Here is a 23208-nt window from a genome sequence, read left to right as displayed (position 1 = left end):
GATCAAGATGATATTTGTTTTTTACATTCATCCATGTCTGTGTGATCTTATGAACAGTTTGGATGACAAATAAACATCACTGGGGGCCTTAGAAATGTTTCAACGGTGGAAATCAATACTTCCACTGTTTCCTTTGGTATAGTCTACTTGAGCTTTTGATATACTTCAGTTTTGGGCTCAACCCCTAAAATGATCTGGAAAAACGTATGGACGGTATGGATAAACCACATGAATTCACAGTGGGCCCAACAGAGTTTACTCAGTACGATAAGAGCGTACTGAGTAACTCAGTACGCAATCCGATTTGGTGCCCTGCCAAGTAGTCTGCACTCATCCATCACGTCTTCATAGTCATGCTCTTGGAGTTCCCTTGATCTTGGGATTCTTTGAAATTAGATTCCATTAGCAATACCAGCTTCTCCCATTTTCATAGCCATCTCCCTCCTCATAATAGCTTGCACTTCTCTATCTATTTCCTTTCTCCTCAAGTTATCTTTTGTGGGCAAAAACCTGTTGTTTGATATTACACACAACATGGAATTTATGATAAATAAATAATTGGATCTCTAGTTTCAGAATTTATGGTAAATATCATTTGGGTCTCTGATTTCAATTTGTTTTTATTACTTCCTTCTCGCTGATGAAATGAATTGAGAAATTTATAAGGCTGAGTTTGAATGCACAGATGAACTGAATTGCAATAATTAGTACCGAAGGAGTGACCAAATCATAGCAATTATTGTCTAGTTGTGGTGTTTTCTTCACAGTGGCACGTTTACTGTAGGTCCCAAAGCCAACCTTCATTTCACATATGAATTGTTCAATATCTCTATAAATGCGCCTACACCCAAAGAAAAGAAAAAAATTACTCTATAGCTTCATACTGTCTTTATGCAGTCGTCTGCAGACTCTACAATTACAATCATTGTTATCACAACCAGCTTGAAAGGCACCTGAAAGTCATAGAGATGCAAATCCAAATAACTATTAGGAAACTAGCAACCATAGTAATCAGAAAGAAATCTGGAATGAATGATTATTTCGTAAAACTTTTGTTCATTTTCATCTAAAGCTAGACCTGTCACACCACATTAAATGGCAGTGACTCATTGCATGCTTGTATGTTGATCCAGACCAGTTAGATCATTGGGCTTATTGCATATGGAGCCACCTTGAAATCAGAATGATCTAAAGATTTTGAGTGTCCATATTAGATCCATGGATTATAAGTAATACCAACTTAATAATAATATCTTTGGATAATACAGTGCAGTATTAAATAGTGTATTGTAGCTTTTTTTTTTTTTTTTTTTAAAAAAAAAAACATTTATTTAAATAGTGGATTGTAATTTACAGAATTATGTGTATGTGCAAAAGAAAACAACAAGGAGAACATATAATCCAAGAAAAAGCTATAGGATAAGTGGCAAGTGGTTTGTCAAAGGACCATAGTATCATACCCTGCACTGGTATATAGAGGGTGTGACTTTTGATGAGGGAGCGCCACATGCAGGGAATGACTAGATTGAGAAGGGCCTAGTGGTTGTGCTATTGTTGTATTCTCTGTTGCCTTTTTTGACACTTGTTTAATAAAATTTCCATTACCTTTCAAAAAAAAAAAAGAAAAGGAAGTCACGCTGACCCCCATACCCGCACAAGTTACACTAGTGTTCTCATTCGTTATGCTAAGGGCATTGGATCAGAGACATTAGATGTTCATGATGCAGGTTTCCTAGTAATCTCAATCAGTTCAGATAGAATCCATTGCTTGAGGGGTAGGATATTTAAATCTGGGAGCTCTTTGGGCATTCCCATCCAGTGGAGTCTATTAGATCAATTGTCTGGATTACTGAACCATGGTCCTTACTTGCATACAGTGGAGTCTATCCGATCAATATCTTGCATTCCTCATTGGTTGAAGAGCCCTTCTATGGATGCTCATGAGAGTCAAATTCTGGATCTCACTCTCCACATGTGCCAATGTGGTACTTGTGTGCAAGATATACAAATAAATTTTGTTTCTTGTTCAAGACATCTATCTCGATATAAAATCATAGATAAATACTTACAATAAGCACGATACCATATGCATGGATATTTTGATTTGTAGTATTTGATTTACAAGTATTCAACTTGAAGCACCCTGCAGGAGATTCATCATGAAGTTCAGTTGACAGTGGTTAAACAGTGTTAGCTGTAAGTGTCCAATTGAGAGCATTCATTATGTCTGAATATGAAATTCGGTGAAGTAAACGAAAATGAAGCATCTCTTTATATTTGATGTGAATAGCAGAGAAAAAGTAAACTAAATTAGACTAATGACTTCTGCATATAAGAAGTCATAGTTTCCAGGCTAAGAAACAGATGTGGCAAGAAACATCCCATTTTACAGTATTTGTCATAGCAATTATGCAACTATGTGAAAATGAACATTGGGGAAACAGGAAGTAAGAAATTCAGGTATGCAATTGGAAACATGTTCACCATAACTATGTAAGAAGATCTGCTATGAAAACACTATTAATTAGCCATAGGAAACATACTATTTGTATTGATCTATCAATTACAAATCATTTTATAAAAGCTTCCCGATGTGATTCTTTCTTACTTTTTTGCTGTTAAGAATTAAGCAGATTGGTTTTATGGCATTGATAGATGAACAAGGTAATGTAGGCCTGTGAAGCATTATATTCCCCTAGTACAAAAAAAAAAAGAAAAAAAAAAGGAACTTAAAAGCTAAAAACATTCAAACAGGGGTGAGAATTTTGCTTTGAAGCCAATGATTATTTGGGCTAGGCCAGGGTTTTTATCTGCTTAATGGCCTGAGAAGCTCACCAGTCGTGACTTATTTAAACTCTCCAAGCCTCTAGTACTTGCTAGTTGACTGAGTCAGGCCAGGATCCTTAATTAGGCAGACTGAGGCTGCAACATAATAGATCAAATAGGTAAAACACTAACAGCAAGTTCCATCAAGCATAAGCAAATAGGCAACAGACATGAAAGCAGACAGGCATTAGAGGCGCCACACAAAGCACCAAGACAGTTTAGGTACAGCTACACTAGTCACAAAAATCTGAAAGCACACTGCTGTCAGAAAGTCCAGTTCCTGGAAGCAACAAGTAGACAATCAACAACTCCTTCAAACACAAAAAATAAAAAGAGAATTGCTTCCACCTAGAGGTTAACATGCTTACCAGTGCATATGTGAGGCCCATGGTTCAGTGATCCACACCATTAATATTGCTGGTCAATGTGGATGACCATGCACCAAAATGTCCCAGATGGTTAGAAATCCTAAGCCTTCAATAGGTGGACAACAACCATGTTTCAGTAGTTCTCACGGAAAACATCATAGAACAATTATTATTATTTTCCTTTCTTTTCCTTTGGATTCACATACCCAAACATGTCTTTAAGGAAGAAATACAGAACCAGTTCACATTTAGCTAAAAAAAAAAAACAACAACAAGAAGAAGGAAAAAGGGCCAAATATTCTATAGCTACAATCTTCACATCTATGTGATATTTGGTGAATGTGTCATTGACAATAGGGTTCATTAAATCCCATTTTCTTGGGAAAGGTGACAATAAGTCCCATCAAATCAACGGTATGGATCAATGAACCATGGGCCTTGCTCATACAAACCAGAAACCTGAATGTACATTGCAAACTCTTGGCCAATCATTCTATGACAACCCTTTCAAGGACAGCCAACAGTTCAGAGAACCCACTGAATTCATACTATGAATGCAACCGCTTTTCATGTGCCAAAAATACAGTGGAGCCATAGAAATCCCAAGGAACCCCAACAGTATTCTCATTCAAAGAAAAGGGAGATTTATGTAGTAGAGCTGGTCAAACCTGAATATGGCAGAGCCAACTCACCAAAGTAAACATGGCAGGGTGATTGGATGATTGCAAACTACACTTAGATTGGATACCCATCTGCATTCATAGATGAAGATGAAGCAGCAGAAAGCGGAATTTCTTAAATAGTAATATCTAGAATTCTAGCATATGTTTATTACTGTAAAATGAAAAATAAAAAATAAAAATTGCCAATAGAATAAGACTAACAATTTTGTTATTGTTAGTTTGATTCAAGAAATTGCCGAGCATAGCATAGGTACTCTGATTCAAGAAAATAGTTATTGTTCTTTTCATTATGGATTGCTGAAACGTGGGCCATGCAGCAAGAAACAGTCATGTACTGCTGTGCAGGATATAATTCCTCTATTCTGCATTGGGGGCATGAGCAAGGATCGAACGCACAAGGGGATATAACAGAGCAGAGGCTTACCTAGTTGATCTTTTCATTCGAAGGACCATGAATCCAATGTTCCCTCCAAACAATCAAAGACGATAGAAGACGTTCTGTCTTCCATCCTGATGACTGCAGCTGCAAAGAAGCAAAACCACTCAAACACATCTGGATTAGAAACAGCATAAGCAACCTCAACAGTCTATACATAAATGACATTTCTATTGGGCATCTAGACACATTCAAATGTAGAAACAATGCATTCTTGCATCCACCATCTATGGTCACCACAACCCAGATGCTGCCCATGTTCCAACATAGGACATTGTAAGAGATCCGGGCTGTCCATCAGACGTTTTCTTCGTTCTTTGGGATTTCAGACATTTCATCATCTTCCCTAAAGGCAATTCAGCCCCCTCTGAGATTTCAATTAGATCATAGGATCCGAACAGAAAACTGTAGGATTTAAACAACATTGAGCAAAACATTCTGCTCATAAGTTAATTTACATATCCAAATAGTGCTAAATTAAGCTACTAGGAAATCTCACACATCTGTAGGTTATGGTATCAACATTTGAATCTCGCTGGCAAATGGTTTCTATAGACACAGCTAATGAAAGAGCCAAAGACCAACTAAAACGGAAATCATATCAAATGCATACGGGGCAATTAAAACCAAATTGTGTAAGAAGAGTAAAGAGTAGATTAAGATGATTCCACCCCCTTGCTTAATAGTACACATTCGCATAAGAGGTGGTGTGCTTTGAAAGTGATAAACGCACTGATTTTTGTGGTATCACTATTCTAAAGGCAAAATGATCACATGCAAAGCTATCCATCCCATCAACAAAACCATGTCCCTTGAAAATGCAAGCCATGCAAGAGATCGGCCCTGCCATGAAGATTCCCTCATTCAAGAAATATTTGGGCTATGCTAGAAAGTGATCAAAATATTGCCTGAAGCCTCCAAAAAGAACAAGATAAAACCCTGCAGTCCACTGAAATTATGTGTTTAACTTGGAATTCAGCAAGATAACTGATGTTAACTGCCAGTTCTCCAATTGCCCAACATACATTGTTTGCCACTGAAACAGTCTCCTTTAACTCAGGAGTATCATAGAAGGGGAATGTGTACAAAATCAGACTAAAAAACAAGTATCAGGAGTATCACCAGATGTGTACAAAATCAGACTAAAAAACAAGTATCAGGAGTATCACCAGATGTTTGCTCAACTCTGTTAGAAGCTTCCGACATTTCAGACAATAAACAAACTGTACTTTAATGGTTTTGCTGGCCATGTTTCTTAAAACACACTCCAAGTATGAAGCTCCTCCGGAGTGAAGTCATCCTAGTGCATTTTAACATGATTACCATTAAAAAGAGTAGACTAACAGATGCACACAAAATAAAGCCAACAGGACACAGGGCATTGGACCTGAAGATATTGATGATAAATGGTAAATGGTGCTGAATTCAAAAGAAGTGGTAGAAGCTCTTGAACTATGCTCCCAGTGATATTAACAACTTGCTAACACTCAGCCATTTAGTACATCCTTTTGTATATTTACCCAGTAAAACCATTTTCTTTCCACATCTTTATGGCTTCTAGTGATGCCCTTCTTCCAAGTTTTGTTGATTTGCAAATCTTGTGTAAGTGTTGTCATCATGTATGCCATCTAAGTGGTTAGTAGAACAAGGAGACGTATGCATAGGATCCAAAGCTCCATTGCCAGAAGAAAGAGTTGTATCAGTGGTGCTAACTGATGGCTGAGATGATTTAAAGAGCAGAATTGAGACACAAGTACCAGAACATTAGATGAGACACATTCAGTTGACAAAGAAATGGATACCGAGCCTGAATCTGCTCTGGGAACCTCAGCTGGAGATCCAGGCCATTCACCAGCACTCTTTACTTTATATCGTCTCATCCACCATACACATAGCATACATTCATGTGAAAACAGACCAATCAAATTATATAGCCCATTGTTGGTTAAGTATAGACTGAAAACCCTCCCATTGATAATCCTAACCATCCAATTGCTGGGCGTTGAGTGAACCACTAAAAGAAAAACATTCAGCGGCTTAAATTCAACGAGAGAAAAGAAAATGGCTAAGATCATCTGATCACCGGCAATTCGGGGCTATTTTTCAAAATGGGGACCACAATTTGGACTTGGTTGTTACAGTGGGTGAGACACCACAACCTAGAAAATAGCATAAACTATTACCAGAACCCTACCATATCTCAAGAATCATGATGTCTCTATATTGGTGGCTGGCTAAGAAATTGGTATATGTCGTTTTCATACTAATATCGAGTTTGGGCCAAAGTATCATGAAAAAGGTATTCCGTGTAATGCTATTCTTCCTCTTCTTCTCTTTTTATATCCCATAAGCTAGCGAGTTGGGGTACAGCCAAACGCACCACAAATTCAGTAGTTGTTCATCAGTTTCCTTGCTTAGCCTTTACATTGCATGTGTTTGTACATAGAAAATTTTAGGCATGGAAAAATTGTAAAGAGGAACTTGGAAATTACTATGAAGTTTTACACATGCCATACAACTAATTCAAATTACACTATCCATATCATAAATCCCAGTTTTGATGTATGATAAACTACCGCTTATTTAATCATCTGACTATCAGATTGGTAGACATATATTGGACAATTAAAAATGGAAAAAAAAATATCCAATGGTCCTATTTCAGCTAACAAGTTTCTACAAATCAGAGGTTAGGATTGCTCAAGCAATCTGATTTTGAAACACTAGGTTCCACAATTGAGTCTGTTTGATTTATGTTAATGTATGACACATGTACATCTTCTGAATGCCTGTGTATCTAGTGTTGTACCCTGCTGGAGTTAGATCCAGGCCATTCATCATGTAGGCCAGTGGAGTCCTTGAGGTCCTCTGATTGGTCTATAGATTGGTGAGCTCTGCATAGCTGTATATTTGGATGATCCAAAACATCCTTCTGGTAGGTCCTATTGTGGATGACCACAGTTCAAAAGTCAAACTGACATAATCGTCCTGGCCATTTGATCGAACAGATGACTGAAAACAAAAATGGTCAACTGGGAAAAATTCCCCAGTCATTGTGAATTTATGTGTTGGTCCACCAAAGATGGGTCAACTAGATGGATGATACAATGGGTTCATCCAACCAGACATCGATTTGAGCCCCATTTACAGAGAGTTGAAACGCAGGACCTCTAGCATGATTAACACAAGAACGTTCTTGGTTGAGGCATTTCCTCAAACAATTAGCATGCAGATTTTCATATAAAAATAATGAAATGCTTTAGTGAAATAAAAATAGAAATTCATATTATTTTCTTACTTTCTTGATCAGTTACAAAACTTTCATATGATTACATTAACTTCATGTAACTATCAACAGTGAAATGAAAATGATAAGGGGAAAGAAGTCTCACCAAATTAGTTCACAAGAAGAGGAAATGCAAGTTACGAATTCAACGCCACCACATCTTAATAATCGCCTCCATCACTGAAGAACATATGTCGAATCTCATCCAAAAGCCCTAAACCTAGGAGGGAGAAAGAGAGGGAAGGGAAGGGAAGGGAATAGAATGCAAAAGCCCTTAACCGCATAGGGGTTTAGATCTGTACCTGTTTGCAGTGAGTAAAAGGACCAGAGAGAGAGAGAGAGAGAGAGAGAGAGAGAGAGAGAGAGAGAGACGGAGAGGTGCAGAGAGAGAGAGAGAGCGGAGAGGCAGAGGCGCAGAGAGAGAGAGAGATAGTAGGCGACGGGGAAAGGAAAAGTGCCGAAAAATGAGATCAGGGCTTTCGCATTTTGATTTAACAGGGACCCTTTTCCGGCAGCAGGATTTGGTTCCAGCCGGCAAAGGGCTCCACCAACTGCCGGTTTTGCCCTCTTTTCTCGTAGTGAGGTAAATCTACCAATTATCAGGTAGAATGCATAGAGCATGTATAAATGCAATATCAACCATTAGAATGTATTCAAATGTCATGAGCATAGGACCAGCCAGCCAAGAGTCATGGATGGTAGTTAAATTTGAACGCAAACGAGTATAATTTTAATTCAATCTTTTGATCCGCTCCTCATAGTTACACTCCTTAATGCAATGATAATACGGAACATCATCATTCCCAGCGTAATGATCAACATGGGAATACAATTTTCCAATGCCACATTTCAGCCAGGTTTTTATATAAAAGGAAAAACATCAACATGATGGAAAAATAACTACAATAATTTATTATCATCATCATCATAATCTTGAAGTTGGAAATTGGCTTTTAAAATGATAGATGGCAGAAGTTTTACAATTAGCTGCATACTAGACATCAACTTTTCTATTTTACCAGGCTATTGTAACTGCCAATGTTTTAGCGTCACATTAATGTGTGTATTAGCTCCCCCGTGTTATAACAATTACAAACACATCGTCCTTTGGTTTGGATTGTTGCAACTACCTTGTGCCCCTATTGGAGAGGTTAGAGGTATACGTACCCAATAATAAAATACCTTCATATATGGAGTTTGTTTTGTCTGTTTGTGGACTAACATTAGTTATAAATGGTATTGAACCAGTCCATTGGGTCCCTTGCCATAAATATCGAAAGCCTAAAAAATCATGCTAATCTAATCTTCGAGTGGGCACACCATACAAGGCAATGGAAAACCACCCAAAGCCCTTCGAGTTGAAGAGGTAATAGTGTTAATATACAGTATGGGCGAATCTGCAACAAAATTGCAATAATCCCAAATTAGAGGGGAATTGTTGGTGGTAGTTGCAATAATCGCAAATTAGAGGGGAAGTGTTTACAATTGGAGGCAGTGACATACATACGCTTAGGTTTAGGTTGAATTTCAAAAAAATAAAAATAAAAATACTTACTTTTAAACTGTTTCTTACAACCGGGCAATGCCATTAGCCAAAAAAAAGAAGGATAGTTTATACCGTCATGTATTCCATATTATATTTTTGAAATGATATTTCTACAAGGCAATTTCTCTAAGCCTGTTTGGCTCAACTGTAATTACCATATAAATGTGTAATAATTATTTACCTAGGTAATTACCGTATCTTTCCCAATGCAGATGTGACAACTTATTTTTTTAATACTTAAAAAGAGAAATTTACAAAATCACTGTGAGGCCCATCGTGATTTATGTGACATATCCACACTATTCATTTGTTATGCCAGCTGAATTTAGGGCATGAGCAAAAAAAATGAGGTAGATCCAAAGTTCAAGTTGACCACACCACAGGAAACAATAGGAATCGAATACCTACCATTAAAAACTTCTTGGGGCCCTTAAAAGTTTATAATCAAGCTGATATTTGTGTTTTCCCTTTATCCATGTCTGTATGACCCTTTAAACAGGTTAAATGATGAAAAAACCTCAATGTGGGCTCAGTGAAGGAAACAACTTTCAACGGTGGACAAATTAAGGCCACTATTTCCTTTTGTGTGGGCCATTTGAGTGTTGGATCTACCTCATTTTTTGTCTCATGCCCCAAAATGTTCTAACAAAATAGATGGATGGCGTAAATATATCATATACATTTCGGTAGGGTCCATAGATTTAAGTCAACACTTTTGTGTTGATTTTCGAGGTGGAATTACTCTCACATTTCCAAACAAGGTGAAAAGGTAATAATTACTCCCAGCCCTTCTCTCTCATGATCTCGGCCACACCACCACCCATCGTCCAAACCTTCCTGGGTAACAACACCGCACATTGTTGAAACCTTCCCAGGGCCTCTCTCTCTCTCTCTCTCTCTCTCTCTCTCTCTCTGCCACACCACCACCCACCATTGAGACCTTCCTAGGGCCACACCACCACCTACCATTGAAACCTTCCTAGGGTCACACCATCGCGTGGATATACAATGCATACATTAACGTGGGCCTACAATCAGGTCCCACCTACTTCGCCGATTTTGGTCGGGAATAGATTGTGTGGCGTGCCACACACCACTGACCTCCATAGTGTGTTGATGTCACCAAAATTTGTGGGGCACACTAAGATGTATGTGTTATATCCACATTGTCCATCCATTTTACGAGAGCATTTTGGGCATGGCCCAAAAAATGAGGCAAATTCGAAGCTCAAGTGGACCATACCACAATGGGGATTCAACATCTACCATTGAAAACTTCTTGGGGGTCACAGAGGATTTGGGAGCCACCTCTCTCTCTCTCTCTCTCTCTCTCGGCCACATCACCACCCACCATCAAAACTTTCATAGGGTCACACCACCACCTTCCAATGAAACCTTCCTAAGGCCACAATATCGCATGGATATACAATGCGTACATCAAGATGGGCTTACAATCAAGTCCCACCCACTTCCCCAATTTTAGACGGAAATATATTGTGGTGTGCCACACACCACCGATCTCCACACCACGATTTGTGGGCCCACCATGATAAATGTGTTATATCCACACCGTCCATCTATTTCACTAGAACATTTTGGGAATGGCCCCAAAAGTGAGGCAGATCCGAAGCTCAAGTGGGCCATAACACAGAAAGCAGTGGGGATTCAACATCTACCATTGAAAACTTTATGGGGCTCAAAAGTTTTAGATTAATATCATTTTTTCCCTTCATCCAAATTTGCCTGAATTTATGAACATGTTGGATGACAAATAAACATTATGGTGAGCCCAGGGAAAGTTTCAATGGTAGGAATCATTGTCCCCACTACTTTTCATGATATGGTTCACTTAAGATTTGGATATCTCATTTTTAAGATTATGACCTAAAATGATCTCATCAAATGGAAGAAAGGCATGGATATAAAACATGCATGCATCATGATGGGGCTCACAGGACTTGGTGACGTCAACAGGAGGTTGGCACATGACTCCGTCTGTTGTGGAAGTGGATTAGGTGACACCCTAGGTGCAGCCTTTTAACGTGGGGCCCACCTTGATGTATGTATTATGTATCCACGCGTTCATCCATTTTTTTTTTCTAATCATTTTAGTATATTATCCAAAAAAAATATAACAGATCCTGTTAGAAAAAATAAGTGCATCTTATATACAACGGAGGATAGAAGAAAAAGATAACGAGACGATCAAATTTATCGGGTTCAAGGCTCGACTTGAATAGTCAATTTCTCAAGACAGATTTGCTGCCCTTTTTCTGAAAGTTCCAGCAAGTACAAATGAAGGAAATCTGCAAATTGTCTTCAGGATTCAATGAACTCTCAATCTGAATTTCAACACAAAATTTTATACATTTAAATGTTAAACAAATCTCTAGTTTTGAAACCAATATGCCTTTAAAAAGTTCTAAATAAACAAAAGCAAGAGATCAGATTTGAGAGAACTTCACAATGGATGATATATCTGAAAATGGAGATAATGTAATAATTTTTTTTGGGATTATTATATCTAGGATTTATAGCAATTGAATGGTCATGGAGTTCTTCCTGAAGAGATATTAATGTGCCTCTTCAAGGCATCCACACCCATTCGCGGCAAACAACATTCTTCCATGAAAGGACATGGCCCTTTGTCCTATGGAAGTTATTTCTGTTCTTTTTAAACAGAAAAAGTCATCCAACAACATAATATTGTTTCCACATGAGCGACATGTGGCATATGTGCCACATGTATAATCATGTCACAGTTACTCTCAATCAACACAAAGGTAATAAAACATCAAGGTAGACCCTAGTTCAATTCCAGTTACACCAGGGCCCAAAAAGTTTGAACCTTGTGCCAAAAAGACTAAGGCTCTTTTGCTCCTTGCGACGATACGCACGTGTTAAGTGTTAAGTGTTAAGTGCACCTAATAAAGCACCCAAGTAGCCCTACAGCCCACGCTGCGCGCGGTTGCATAAGCAAAAACTCATTCTCTCACCGACTGGTTATATACACTAATTATGAAAAGTTTAAATAATTAATATATTTATTTACTTTTTAAAAATAACTTTTATTTTTTAAATTTATTTTTATTATAAAAAACACAACAATCCCCATAATTTCAAATATAAAACTAAATGGCATATCGGTATAAATAGGTGCATAAGTAAAAGTATCTTATGAATTTTACTTTAGTGTATATGTATCAAGGTTTTGTCAGGTACTTAGTGACCCATTAGTTTTGAACTAAGGACCTTATATGACTCGCCAGATACATAACACACAACTATTCATATATAATTGGAGATTTAAAAGTTCGCATATTTCTGGCCTTATGCGTATCCTAATTTCATAAGTATTGTAGAGACAATCCCAATCTCTTCAAAAGCGGCCTCACTTCTCTATTCATGTAGGTAGATCTATCAAATATGATTTTGCTTCATCTCAGCAAAGTCTGCTTAGAGACCTATTAAGAGCTAGTACTCAACCTCCTATGAAATGCAGAAACCAAGCACTAGAGTTTTTAAGAATAAGACTTAATTTATTTCTAGTGCATGTTTCAGTCACATACTTGACTTATTTGTCCCTTTGAACATAAACTATATTTCAAAACTTAGGTAGGGTTTCCATTAAGAGTGAAAGTTGTCTTTATGGATCTTAGTCCCATTTCTTTAATGGTTCTTCTTATTTAATCTTTTGATAAACCTTTTGTCAATGAATCTGCTAAGATTATGATGGATTTAACATATTTCACTGTAATTACTCCATCTTTGAGTAATCCTTTCACAAAATTATGCCTTAGACCTACATTTCTAGATTTACCATTATAAGTCTTACTCATAGCACGACAAAGAGTAGCTTAACTATAAAAAAAGATAGAAATGACAGGAGTAGGTTTTGGCTAATAAGGAATTTTCATCAGTAGGTATCTTAGTCATTCACCTTCTTTACAAGCAGCGCTAAGTACAATAAACTCACTTTCCATTGTAGAGTGAGATATGCACGTTTGTTTTTTAGATGCCCATGATATTGCTCCTCCTCCAAGAGTGAATATCCAGCCACTTGTAGATTTATATTTTATATTATCTACATTCCAGCTTACATCGCTATACCTTTCAAGTACAGTCGGATATGATTTATAATACAGTTCATAGTCTATGGTTCCTCTTAGATACTTCAAAACTCTCAAAATCGCATCCAATGTACTTGTCTTAGATTACTGGTATACCTGCTTATCATTCCTACTGTGAATGTTATATCAGGTCAGTGTAAATTATTACATACATTAAACTTTTAATAACACTTGCATATTCTTGTTGTTCTTTACATCTACCAATATTTTTAATCAATTTAATACTTGGATCAAATGGGGTTGAAACCGATTTACCATCATAGTGATTAAACTTCTTTAACACTTTCTCTAGGTAATGAGATTGTGTTAAGGCTATTCCATCATTAAGATTATAAATCTTAATACCTAATATTACATCGGCTTTACCCATATACTTCATGTTGAAGTTGGAACTTAAAAACTTTTTAGTTTCTTTTACACAGTCCTCATTTGGTCCAAATATTAGCATATCATTTACATATAGGCAGATAATGATTTAACCTTTAATATATATGCACTTATCTACTTGGTTTACTCTAAAACTATTAGATTATACTACTTGATCAAACTTCTCATGCCATTGCTTAGGAGCTTTCTTGAGCCCATGGAGAGATTTGATCAGTTTACACACTTTCTTCTCTTGCCCAGGTTGAACAAACCCTTTAGGTTGTTCTATATAGACTTCATCATCTAGATCACTATTTAAGAATGCGGTTTTGACATTCATTTAATGGATTACTAGGTGGTGAATTGTTGCAAGAGAAATTAAAGTCCTAATGGTATATATACGAGCAACAAGAGTATATTTATCGAAAAAATCGATACCTTCCTTTTGTCTAAATCCTTTGGCTACCAACCGAGCTTTAAATTTATTTATGGTTCCATCAGGATTGAACTTTCTTTTGAAAATCCACTTACATCCTATAAGCTTTGAACCTGGTAGAAGATCAATCAAACACCAAGTGTTATTTAATACTATGGAATCCATTTCATCGTCGATGGCTTCCCTCCAAAACTGTACATCAGGAGATGAGAGAGCTTCACTAAGTGTTGATGGATCACTTTCAATACTTAGTGGTAGAGTAATCTCATTTTTTATTTCATTTTTATCTCCTTCTATAAGGAACATATAGAAATCCGTGCCAAAAGATATTTCTTTTCTTGCCCTTTTCAATCTCTTTGGTTCATTTCCTTCCAGTTGAGTGTTAGATTTATTATGAAAGCCGTTAGGTTCTTCGTTCATTGGTTCTATTATATTTTCATCAACTTGCCTTTTTGTATGATTATTCATATAGTGTTTGTATACTGTATTTTCAAAAAATATAGCATCCCTAGACTCTATAATCATGTTTTTATTAGCAAAATTAGATTGTTCCAAAACCAAAAATCTATATATAAGACAATTAATCCTATAACTCACAAAGGCATACCTAATTTCTTTAGGACTTAATTTTACTCTTAGAATCAATAATCTTAACTTTTGTTATACTTCCCCATACTTTGTAGTAATGAAGATATAGTTTCTTCTTTTCCCACAATTCATATGGGGAGATCTAATTTTTTATGAGGGATAATATTTAAAATACAGTTTGTTGTTAATAATGCTTTCCCCCCACAAATTTAGTGATAATCCAGAATTTAATATCATACAGTTGATCGTCTCAACTAATGTCCTATTTTTGCGTTCTACTAGGCCATTTTGTTGAGGTGTGTAAGGTACCGTAAATTCATGGATTATACCATTTAATTCACAGAAGTCATTAAATTCATTAGAAGAGTATTCACCCCATCTATCACTTCTAAGGGCTTTAATCTTTACATTCAATTGATTTTCCACTTCGGCCTTATAAAGCTTAAACTTTTCAAAGGCTTCTTCTTTAGATTTTATCAAGTATACATAGGAAAATCTAATGAATTCATCGATAAATAAGATAAAATACCATTTTCCTCCACGAGTTAAGTTATTATTTAAATCATAGATATCAGAATGAATTAACTCCAAGGGTTGTGATTTTCTCATGCCAGTCCTAAATGGTTTTTTGGTTATTTTAAAATAGGCACACACATCACATTTCCCTTCTTATTGTATTTCATGATTTAGTATAAGTCCTAGGATCATCATTATTTTTATTGAATGATAATTAACATGACCTGGTCTAGCATGCCATAAAGATACAAAATCCATTATATAAATGGAAATATCATTATTATTAATAATATTCAGTTTAATCATACCATTACATGAATATCCTTTGCCGTTCTAATATTCAGTTTAATCATACCATTACACTCTTGAAGGGCTTATTATTATTATTTGCTTTGGAATGATTTTTTGAAGTATTTTCTCTCTTCTCTCAGTTTTTGGACTCTTCTTCCATACGAAGATGTCGTTGAAGCCCTTCAAGAGTGTACTTCCTCTCATCATGTTTCAATTTCTTTTTATAATCAAACCACGATGAGGGTAATTTTACAATTACTACACCGACCAGGAATTCTTCAGGAAGATCTATACCACCAATCTTCAATTCATCAACCACGTTCTATAGTTCGATTACTTGGGAGAGAATTGGCTGATCATTTTTAAACTTGAAGTGGACATAATTGTCGATCAGAAAATTTTGAGTACTGATCTCTTTAGTTTTATATTTTTGATCTAATTTTGTCCACAAAGCTTTAGCAGAGGATATTTTACGGTATGAATTATAGATAGAATTAGAGAGGGTGTTTAGGATATGACCTTTGCATAGAAAATCATCTTCCTTCCTTTTCTTTCGTTCTGTCTTCACTTGATCTGAGTTATCTTCTTTTGGCTCGGGCAAAGAAGATAGATCATCATCTAGAATGTAGGATAACTTGAGAGTAGTCCGAAAGAAAAGCATCTTCTGCTGCTATCTTGAGAAGAATTGACCGTCGAAATGATCCGGTTGTACAAAGTCTTGGTTCATAACTTGAATGAAGTGAATTGCCTCCATTGTGAAAAGATAATATGATTTGTTTTGAACGTTAAAAAAAATAAGTGTACCTTATACACAATGGAGGATAGAAGAAAAAGATAACGAGACGATCAGATCGATCAGGTTCAAGGCTCGACTTGAATAGTCAATTTCTCAAGACAGATTTGCTGCCCCTTTTCTGGAAGTTCCAACAAGTGCAAACGAAGGAAATTTGTAAATTGTCTTCAGGATACAATGAACTCTTAATTCGAATTTCAACACGAAATTTTTTATATTTAAGTGTTGAACAAATCTCTAGTTTTGACACCGATATGCCTTAAAAAAGTTCTGAATAAATAAAAACAAGATATCAGATTCGAGAGAACTTCATAATGGATGATATATCTGAAAATGGAGAGAATGTAATAATTTTTTTAGATTATCATATCCAAGATTTATAGCAATTGAATGGTCATGGAGTTCTTGAAGAGATATCAATGTGCCTTTTCAAAGCATCCACACCCATTCGCAGTAAACAACATTCTTCCATGAAAGGACATGACCCTTTGTCCTATGGAAGTTATTTTTGTTCCTTTTAAACAGAAAAAGTCATCCAACAGTATAATATTGTTTCCACATGAGCGATACGTGTTATAGGTGCCACTTGTATAATCATGTCATAGTTACTCTTAATCAACACAAAGGTAATAAAACATCAGGGTAGACCCTAGTTCAATTCTAGTCGCACCATGGCCCAAAAAGTTTGAACCTTGTGCCAAAAAGACTAAGGCTCTTTTGCTCCTTGCGAGGATGCGCATGTGCGAAGTGCTAAAGTGTGCCTAATAAAGCACCCAAGCAGCCTTATAGCCCACGCCGCGTGCGCGCATGCACGGACAGTGCTTTGCACCTCGAGGAGATTTGAACCCTGGTTACATGAGCAAAAACCCCTTCTCTTACTGACTGGCTATACACACTATTTATGGAAAGTTTAAATAATTAATATATTTATTTACTTTCTAAAATTAACTTTTATTTTTGAAATTTATTTTTATTACAAAAAACACAACAGATCCAATTATCAAGCAGACGATAACATAGGAAACAATGGTGATTGAATGTCTTATCATTAAAAACTTCTTAAGGTACACCTTAATGTTTCTTTAGCGTTTATCTGCCATCGAATTTGTTGATATGGTCATATAAGCCAAGATGAAGAAAACAAACAATATCAGCTTGATTCAGAACTTTTGTGGCTCGTTAATGGTTAATCACTTGTATCCTATGACATGGTTAACCTGATGATTGGATCCATGTCATTTTTGGTATTATGCCTTAAAATGATCTGAAAAAAATGGATGGACGGTGTAGATATAAAATACATACATCAAGGTGGGCCCCACAATAAAGGATATAAAATAAACGGGCAAGTGAGGTAGCATTCCAGTTATAAGAAAAGGAGAGACCCTCTAAAAGATGAATTAGTCGCGCATTCACACGCTCATTGCCATGAGTAAAAAGAATTACCCCCAAAGGGGGAGACCCTGGGTAGAAGGAACATATGGACCATCGTCACACTCCCAATCGTCGTCAACATCAAAGGGGAGACCCTGGGTAGAAGGAACAGATGGACCATGAAAATAAAGACCCAAGTGCATGAAAACATCTAGTGGTGTAATCTCCATTCCCCACACGGCAACTGGAAGGTGTGGGTCTCATCCCTCCAACACTCATAAAGGGCTACCATCAAGAATCGGTTGTCAGTATTCCACTTGAATATCAAGTCCAGCAAACCAAAGAAAGGAGTGTCAATAGGGAATGTGTTAAGAAGGGGTTGAGGGTCCAGAAACCATTCGTCCCACTGCTCACGAACCCTGCACCCCTTTATGTCTGGAAGGGGAGCACCCTCACGTTCAGTAGGAGACATATGAAGACCAGATTGTGGTATATACACAGGGTTTGTTTCTAGCCCATCAAAATGAATGGAGGGACTCCGTCTACCTCCAGACATGGCTACAAAAAGACGAAAATAAGGTAAGTACTGAATCCCATGCCCTTAAAAATTCAAGCCATTTCCAGCATTTGGGTGGACCATTGAAGACCACATGAAAAATCATCTCATCCTGTGGCTAACTCGAAGAGGAAAGAGTCCGAGTATGCATCCATGTGGGCTAAGGAAAGTAGCCCATAACCCACATTCTAAACCAAAAATTCGAAAGTCTCGAGGTCTCCTAAAGCACCTAACTCAAGGGGAGACCATCTCATGTTTTAACCATGAAAATGGGCTAAGGCCCATGGAGATGCACAAATAGGCAAGCTCTTCATCGATTTAGAAAAACCTAATCCCTTTATTTACATGGGCCTGAATCGTAAATCAAGAGAAAGGGATAGAGTTGTTCTCAACCAAACCATAAGAATAAAAAATACAAAAATTATAATTCAAAGAAAAGTCCATAAAAGGAGATTGCCTATATGTCCGTACCCGCATGTGCCCGATGAAATTCCAAGGCCCATTTGAGACAAAATAAGATCCAATGGTTCATAGGCCACTCTCTCATACCTACGGGTAAATTCGGAACCTTTCACAAGGTCTTAGCTAACAAAAATCTGATACGGGCTTCCCAAAATTCATGTGGGCTCAACCATCTTCAAAAATATAAAAAGAAAAGGAATGAGAGAAAGAAAAGAATGAAGTGCATGAAAAGAAAGAAAAAGAGGGAACCAAAGTGAACCTTGGGCCTGAAAGTGCCCTGGTTTGTCAATTAGCGTGAGTGTTGAGTCCACTAGATTGCAGAGCCTCATAGGAAGATCAATTCAAAGTGTCTGCCTCAACTGGATGTGTGCAAGCTCGCCATAGATAAATCTAAGCCTCACATCCCATGTCCCAAAACACTAGGTATATAAAACCCTTAAAAACAAACTAAAATACTATAGGGTTTTTAAGTTAAGAAAACTTTTTTAAAATCAGAAAATTCTCTAAGTTTTCTTGCTTTGTTGATTTTATCGATACACTGCTCGATAGAATCGACCTGTGTTGTCGATGTCCTTGATGCTTAAATGATATCATTGAAATAAGGACAAAATATGTCTAGCAACCACATACTCATCTAGATGGATTTATCGATATATTGATATACATATCGATATCATCGATATTTGAATCTCGAGTCCATCGAAGGTGACTCGATAATATCGACAGACAGATTTTTGGCGCCCTTGTTTTTACTTAAGAAAATCTCATGTGCATCGATATATTGAAGTTGTTCTCGATACCATCAAAGTTCAAATCTCAATGATATTGGAAGACTCTCGATGTTATCAGTCATGGGCACCTAAGTTTTCCAGCAATTATTTCAGGGTTGTTTATCTGTGATCGAGGGTCACTTGATAGAATCAATATTCAAATATCAATGATATCGGTACGGTTTCAATGGCATCGAACAGGGACAGAAACTGTCTAGCAAGCTTAAATGAAAATCCTTTGGATTTATTGATGCATCGACACTCTATTCATATCATCGACATTCAAATTCCGATGATCTCGAACGTCTCTCGATCATTCTTGTAAACCTGAAATATTTCATAGCAAGTCTCTCTCATTTTCAAGTGTCAATGAATCGAACCTCGCATCGATGATATCGGAGTTCGAAATCCGATGACATCGACATGTGTTTCAATTCCATCGACCAGTTGGCAAAATGTTTCAAAAGTGTATGACATTTGAGTTTGTGTCATCGACCGGCCAGTCAATTTAATCGAGAGTATACGCTCGATGATATCGACCCTGCTCGATGATATCGAACTCTGTCATAAATGTGACCATTTTATATCCGTTGGAACCTTTTACCTATATAAAGAGAGCTTGTCTATTGTTGCTGGTAGAGAAAGAAAAGAGTGCTTTTGAGTGTTTTACCTTAGATCATATACCCAAAGCCCTTTCTCTCAGGAAAGTTCATCCTCCAATCCACCCTCATCATTGATATTCGATAGAGTGGATTGGGGAATGAACTTCCGCATTCAAGGATCCTCCAGCTACTACCTTAATGGCAAATCATTTAGCTGGGATGCCTTGAATGCATAATCGGAATCACTCTATCTTCCTTATAGGAAAACATTTTATAGAGTAAGATTCTGTCTTAACCTTGACCCAACTCAAAGCCTGGTATTGGTACATCATCTGAGTTGCGAATCAAGGAAGTCGAAGATTCTTCATCAATAAGGAGGAGATCTTCGTCAACGTGCTAAATGGGACTCATCCACTTATTTGTAAGTTATTAGAGTCCAGAGGACACTTATGATCATTCCTTTTTAGGATTGGGTCTAAGGTGTTTCTCACTCTTGCAAGCCCTCGTAGGAGACCTTTGACAAGAGTGTACATAGTGGGTGTGTTGTGTTGACCCTTGCTCTGTGGAGAGCATAAACAAAGGTTCCTTGTGTGGATCCTTGGCCAGTGTGCCTAAAACGGGGTGCTAAGTGTTAAACCTTGCTCAGGGAGCATAAACAGAGGTTCCTTATGTGGATACTTGGCCAGTGTGCCTAAAACCAGATGCTATGTGTTGACCCTTGCTTAGGGAGCATAAACAGAGGTTCCTTGTGTGGATCCTTGGCCAGTGTGCCTAAAACCGGGTGCTATGTGTTGACCCTTGCTCAAGGAGCATAAACAGTCAGCCTCAGTGTAGGTTGTAAAGGTTGAAGGTGAACTTGATTGAAAACCTTAGGTTTGAGGTGAACCGTTGTGAAACCTCCTTAGTGAAATCCAGTACACTCAAGGGTTGAATGCGGTTACCGGGAGTGGAGTAGACAAGTAGTCGAACCACTATAAAAATGACTGTGTTTCAGATTGTTATTCTTTTGATTGTGTGATTTACTTTAATACTTTCATATCTGAGATCACATCTCACACACATATACAGTCATATCCATCATAAATTAGTTTGCATATTGTTCATTTCTTAACTAGTTTATGATTGGATCATCTACCGGGCTTGGAAGCCAGTAGAGTTACTTTTGAGTAATCCTGATAAGTACCGTTTGTTTGGATTAGTGTAATAGGATTTTTAATAAATCATAAAAAATTTAAAAAGTCTTATTCACCCGCCTCTAGGACATATTGGCATATTCCTACTTCAACTAAAGCGGTTCTCACCGCAATTTCAGGGCCCACCCAAATACACATGGCGCGCAAAAGGCTCACTTTGGAACCAGTTTTATATAGTGAGGTCTCCTCCCAAAAATGAAATCCTCCCCATGCGCACTTGATATAAATGGGAAAAACAACATTTGTACAAGTGGGAGAGAAAAATAGAAATGAAAATGAAAGAAGAAAAGAAAGATGGAAGGTAAGACTTCAACTTCATGTCCATGCACCACCTTTGTATCTCGAAAATCACTTGTACTTGCTGCCCTTACTCTCCTTTAATCAATTCAAACAATGCCTATGGAGAAAAGAAGGAAGAAAGAAAAATATAAGAGTAATGGAAAGAAAATGAGGAAAATAAAAAAGGAAACGAGAAGGAAAGAAAAGAATGAAAGAGATGATGAGAGAGAAGGCTTACCTACACACCTTGCTATCCAAAGCTCCCCAGAATGGCCACCACAAAAAAGAAAAACCCAAAAACTAAGGGAGAGGAGAGAAGAATGAAGAAGAAATAAAGAAAAAGAGAGGAATTGCTTGAAACAAATGTTGGGATGGCCACCTCTTGGGCCAATTTACATAGAAATGGACACCACACCCCATTAACTGCAACCTGAAAAAAACTAGGGGACAAAGAGAGGACGAGCAACAGCTAAGGGGCTGCTTCTCACTTTCTAGCTGATGGGATTAGGCACGACCCTCTCCCCTTGAAAATAGAGGAGCTTTGGGAAGAATTTTGCAAGAGAATCTTGCACGAGTGGAAGATTAAAGTGATGGAAGAGATAACGAAGAATAAATTCAAAAGATGGAGGAAAAAATTGAAATAAATTCGTATATGAATTTCTCATGAGAAATTGGATAAGAAACTGAAGAGAAAATGCGTGAGAGAGAGAGAGCTTTTTGGGTTTTCAAAAATCATAAAAAAAATATTTTCAATAAAAACCAGCATTGATCATGACTATTAATTTTGTGATCTAATGGACTTGATCATTTTTAAAGATCACAAAAATATTCCAATAAAAACCAACATAGATCCTAACAATCAATTTTGCAATCCAATGTACTAGATCATTTTTTTAAAATATCAAAAATATTCCAATAAAAACAAGTATCAATTATGACCGTTGGTTTCGCAATCCAATAGACTAGATCATTTTAAAAAATCATAAAAATATTCCAACAAAAATCAACATCGATCGTGGCCGTTGATTTCGTGATTCGATGGACTGGATTATTTTCAAAAACCTCAAAAATATTTTCAATAAAAATCACAATTGATTATGACAATTGATTTCGCAATCCGATGGATTGGACAATTTCAAAAAATCACAAAAATATTGAGATAAAAACCATCATCGATTGGGACCGTTGATTTCATGATCCAATGGATTGGATCATTTTAAAAAATCTAAAAAATATTTTTAATAAAAATTGGCATCGATCGCGATAGATAACTCGCAATCCAATAGAACGGATCACCTCATAAAATACTAAGAAAACACCTTCTAATCCCCAAAGAGTCACTGAACCAGCGGGATGACAGATAAGATTAATCATATATTAGAAGCTTGACCGCGAACCAGTGAGATGATGGATCTGACCAATCATAGATTGGAATCTTGACCATGAACAAGCTAGACGATGGAATCAATTATGGATTAGAATCTTGACTGCAAACTAGTGGGAAGATGGACTTGATTAGTTGTAAATCAGAATCTTGACCACCAACAAATTCGTGCCATCCATAATAAAAGCCAAAATTGATCATAACCAATGGTCCATATTAGCAAAAAACAATCAAGTCAGATTACCCTGTGAGACGATGGACCGATTGACCATCCCTAATAAATCGAATTCTTAATCACAACCACTAATCAGACTTGTGCTTAA

General features: G+C 36.9%; 1 long non-coding RNA gene across 2 annotated transcripts; it reads right to left on the bottom strand.

Moving 5' to 3' along the window:
- Window positions 1-316: 316 nt before the first annotated feature.
- LOC131231537 (uncharacterized) lies at window positions 317-7923 on the bottom strand. 2 transcript variants are annotated; one of them, XR_009164417.1, is made up of 7 exons: window positions 7706-7923; window positions 4302-5613; window positions 3887-3946; window positions 2836-2922; window positions 2070-2143; window positions 885-953; window positions 317-510 (listed from the first exon to the last, which is right to left on the bottom strand). It is a non-coding gene; the product is annotated as an uncharacterized LOC131231537 (long non-coding RNA). The 2 variants fall into 2 exon arrangements; XR_009164418.1 differs by lacking the exons at window positions 317-510; window positions 885-953 and adding an exon at window positions 976-1605.
- Between the last annotated feature and the right edge of the window lie 15285 nt (window positions 7924-23208).

This window comes from Magnolia sinica, chromosome 17, assembly GCF_029962835.1.
Source record: "Magnolia sinica isolate HGM2019 chromosome 17, MsV1, whole genome shotgun sequence".
In the NCBI taxonomy this organism is placed as follows: domain Eukaryota; kingdom Viridiplantae; phylum Streptophyta; class Magnoliopsida; order Magnoliales; family Magnoliaceae; genus Magnolia; species Magnolia sinica.
The sequence above is the reverse complement of the archived record's forward strand: the minus strand, read 5'-3'. Positions and strand labels throughout refer to the sequence as shown.